This window comes from Lactuca saligna, chromosome 1 (genome assembly GCF_052625555.1).
Source record: "Lactuca saligna cultivar CGN05327 chromosome 1, ASM5262555v1, whole genome shotgun sequence".
Taxonomy (NCBI): domain Eukaryota; kingdom Viridiplantae; phylum Streptophyta; class Magnoliopsida; order Asterales; family Asteraceae; genus Lactuca; species Lactuca saligna.
The window spans coordinates 92,543,787-92,548,394 of record NC_136417.1 but is presented as its reverse complement, the minus strand read 5'-3'; the positions used below and the strand labels follow the sequence as shown (position 1 = coordinate 92,548,394).

Genomic DNA, 4,608 nt, shown 5'->3' with positions numbered 1-4,608 from the left:
TCAAACGTTGATTATGTTTATCGAACTAGCGCGTCCGAGTAATGACACCTCCAGTGCCATCAAAAGTTTTGGGCTTTTCATTAGTGAAGTCTTTATATGAACATTCGTGAGTGTGTCCAAGACTTTCACCATGATTGTAATTGTGAGCACCACTGCAGCTCCACTAGTACCAGTGGCATTTATCTACATCATGGCAACAGCCACGACGACAGTTACTGCTGCTTGGATGACAACATCGTCGTATTGTGGATGTGGTGGTGGAGGCGGTGTCGGTGCTGCATTTACATTGACATGTCTCTGATTCTTTCTGGGATGCATTCTTTAGCTTTAATATATAAAAATGGAAAAGTGGTAAGGCATCAATAGTGATAATAGAATCAAATGTATTTGAACTAATTACATTAGTTCTACATGTATTCAGAAAAAGTTTACATAGTAGTCCATTACGAGGAATAAATTGTAAAATGATAATGAGAAATTGGATAGTGATTTTTCAAAGGAAATAAGATGCTTGTCATATATTTGTATATTAGATTCATGGAATTCGGAAAATTTGACCTTTTAGTAAGTCTACAATATACCAACTAAACTGAAAACTTGACAACATACTGACCTATCGAAAATAAAATTTCAAGGTCATACTATGTACATGAAAACGTCACTAGTGTATATACACGAATTTATACTACATCCCAAAAGAGTAAGTAGATTATGCTCTACTTGCGAGGAGTAATGTTCTTGTTTCTACTAGTTTCAGCCAAGAATCTAGCCAACTAGCGTTCTGTGGCATAATTACGCCTTTCTAGCGTCCCTCGATGCTCTCGAAGTTCTGTAACTTCAGTTTGGCTTGCAGCTAGTTCCCTTTGTAAAGTATCGGTAATATTCCTTTTTCTCTCATGGTTTCTAATCAGGTGGTGAAGAGGGACTGTGTTAACTCTTGTGGTAGCACTAACTTGTACGACCCCGTCGATAACAGATCTTCCTTGTACATAATTACGCGCAACCCGATGAACTAGCACATGAAGGGCTCTGTCTACTGAGCCCCCTTCATTAATTTTGTAAAAGCTTCGACTCTCAATTATAAGGATGGTCCTAAGCCTTCTCATGACTCCACCTATCCAAGTTCACTGCCCACTGAGGTGTCGGACCATGAAAATTTTGTTGAGGGTTGGGATTTTGCGCAACTTGAGGTGGGTTATAGGCTCCTGATTCTGAGTCAGAATCTTCCAGAAAATCCTCTTCTATTGGATCTGCAGGATCATCCTCGGGTTCAGCATTGAGCCATCCCCCATTCCCTTGATTGGGAAAGTACGGATCTCCAGGTAGATGAAATTTAGCCATGTTATCTATGCGATAATAGGGAGATAAGAGACATATAAATAGATTTGATAAATCCAAATAAACAATTTCAAGTTTCCATATAAGAAATTTATAGTTAACAGTTAATGTATTTTGTATGGCATGACTTGTATCGGGTACTTCTATAACTACAAAGTGTATACTAATTATATATAACTTGGGTAGAATAGAACTTCGAATAAATGATCCTGCTTTAAGTCCACAACCAAACAAAGAACAAGAAATAAAGCTAGATCACATATTCTAAGTCTATCAAACCTTGATTATATATAACTGTAATATATACTTAATATTTATAGCTCTACCAAAATGATTCTATTGTTTTCACATGTTAGTTTCTAGTATGGATAACTCTCTTGTATCTTCTTATTTTTGTGTCATAAAATACATCTATAGTAAGTTATCTTTTATGTTGGATTCTAAAGTTCTTCTGGTACTTTAGGTAAGTTTTCGACTTGCTGCAACACTACCAAACACATGTTGGTCATATCTCAAATAAATATAGTTGATCAGGCTATATTGATCCCATAAATGGTTCACTACTAGAAAAAAGGGCTTTTACGACGCGCAAAATACGACGCTCATTGATCTATGTTACGCAAAGGAGAGTGACATTAGAAAAATGTCATCTCTTCAAAAAATTTAAGGATAGAAGACACGCATTATTGCGCGCCCTTAAATTAGTGTCTAAAAAAAACACGGAGGGCACCTATAATAAAATGCGCGTCGTCTAAGGATGTCGCTTTATAATTTTTAATGGAACGCGCGTTCCATCCTTTAACAGTAGGGGGAAATGAAATTCTGAAAAAATTAAAAATCCCGCCTTCCTTTTTTTTCTCAATCAAGAAACCCTAACCTTTCTCTCTATTCACGAGCCAGTAATCAGCAAAGAAGATCAACAACAAACACCAACTGGTTCGATTTCTCCCTAAAACTGGTACAACTTCTCCTAAATCCGACTTCACTTCACACTCTGAGTTTGTTCTCTCCCTAATCGATGCATCCACATTCTCGTCTCTCCCCCTCCACCGGGTTTTCTCTCATCTCTCTCCTCCATAGATGAATATTTTCCTTTCTCCTTTGTTCGTGCTTCCTTATTGCAGGTGGTCTCGGTGGTGTTTGATAGTTGGAAACGAAAGCAATAGTGAGTATACAACAGGCCTTCCATTCCAAAAAAAAACTTTGCACGTAATAGAGAAGGTTAATTCCACATAAGGGATGGAGCCAGAAGATGTGGGTGATAAAAACGCAATCATTGGAGCCAGAAGATATCTCTCCTCCACCAGATGAAGATTTTCGAAGAGCTGAAGGGGGGACCAATTTCTATAAAGCAGTGCTCTATATGTTCCTTTTTCTGGTAATTCTACGATCCCTTTACAATTTATTCTATTTTCGTTTTTTATTTTATATATGTTCATGTTAATTTCTAAACATGAATCACTTCACCTTCTTAAATCTTGTGTTTTTTTTCATGAAAATCATCCCCCAGTTTATAAAATTATATGCCTAATTGTTGAGATATGCATTTGTTTTAGGTTGAGGGTGAGGGTAGGGCACCTAATTCTCCTTAGAATACAAATACAAAAGCAATATGCCATTGTTGGAATGGAGATGGATTTCAGCAACATGAACTGTTTGACTTTGATTCTTGCTAAATGGAAAATAATAATAGATGAACAGGGGAAGTGGCGACCTAAATACCAAGTGTCATCAGAGAATTGCTATTACGTAGGGGCAGATTTTAGTTTGCATCTTGTTCACCAAGGCAAAAGAAAAAAAGAGAAATAGGAAGTGTAGAAGAAAAAAAGATGAACATGGGAATGAACCAAAAAACAGAGGAATAATGTTTACTTCTTGCCAAAGGTAAAACTACTTATTAAAAACATGATTTTGAATGAAATTGCAATGTAATGCAAGTCCTATTTTATACTAAACACAAAGGAAACATAGTCTAATTCAAATACCACATAAAAAATGCAAGTTTACTAAAAAATTCCTAAAATACCCCTGGGTTAAAATTGTCCCAATTTGTCTAGGTTATCCAACAGGTATTGCAGAAAAGTGGGGTTATTCTTGATTCACCAGAGGAGCAAAAGAAGAAGGTTTAGTGATATAGCTATAATATTGTGATTTGTGAACAAACTTGAAACTATTAAAACCCTTATACATCGGAAACCCTTCTGTTGAGGATGAGCATTTAGACACATATGAACTTTCAATACTAATTTATAAGTTTCCTCTGTCCTGTGTTTATACTTTATAGTTGGATTTCAAATTTTTGTTTCTTTATGCTATAGAAAGTTTTAGATATTTAAATACTATATGCTAGTCTATGTTGAGGTTTGAATAAGATTCTACTTATTATTCATCATACATCTTAATGCGTGTATTTACTTGAAACAGGTTGTTGTGGAAAGAATTAAAAACAATGTCATAGGTGACAAGATTGATCCAAAAGCTGTACTAAATTTGGATCCTGGTCTTGGTGTTTTGGATGCATTTTTTGCCAGTTTGTCAATGATTCTTGTCAGTGAGGTATGTTCTTTCCCTATGTTTTTTTATAGGCACACATAAGTTTCCACAAATGTTTATTTCTCAAAATTACATTACCCAATATTCCATTTATTGCTTCCATCTAGATTGGAGATGAAACTTTTATTATAGCAGCTCTTATGGCAATGCATCATCCAAAGTCAATTGTTCTATCAGGTGCACTCAGTGCTCTGTTTGTAATGACTGTAAGTTTGCTACTTTTCTTTTTTACCCTTTTCATATTTTAGTGAACATAAATGAAAAACATATATTTTAGTTTGCTTCTAAGTTTAGTTTGGTTTTATTTGGTATGTAGATACTTTCTATAGGGCTTGGTAGGATTGTTCCAAATCTAATATCAAGGAAACACACAAACAGTGTTGCTACAGGTATGTATTGAGTATATATATATATATATATATATATATATATATATATATATATATATATATATTAAAATTCAATTTAAAATATGAGGATTGTGAGACATCTAAATTGTTTTTTTCTACAATGCAGTTCTTTATGCCTTCTTTGGGCTGTGTTTGCTCTATATTGCTTGGAGATCAGATTCAAAAGCATCTCAAAAAAAGGAGATGGAGCAAGTATATTATCTTTTTCCCCATTAAGGGTTATAGTTTTTATATAAATTTAGGCTTTACCTCATTATTAAATACCCAAAAAACAATCCAAAAATCTGATTCTATTACAAAATATATG

At 34.7% G+C, this 4,608-nt stretch overlaps 1 long non-coding RNA gene across 1 annotated transcript; it reads left to right on the top strand.

Annotated features, from left to right (window-relative positions):
- The first annotated feature begins 3,756 nt into the window (after positions 1 to 3,756).
- On the top strand, positions 3,757 to 4,226 carry LOC145000162 (uncharacterized). The gene is made up of 3 exons (XR_013661144.1): positions 3,757 to 3,894; positions 3,999 to 4,097; positions 4,208 to 4,226. It is a non-coding gene; the product is annotated as an uncharacterized LOC145000162 (long non-coding RNA).
- The last annotated feature ends 382 nt before the right edge of the window (positions 4,227 to 4,608 follow it).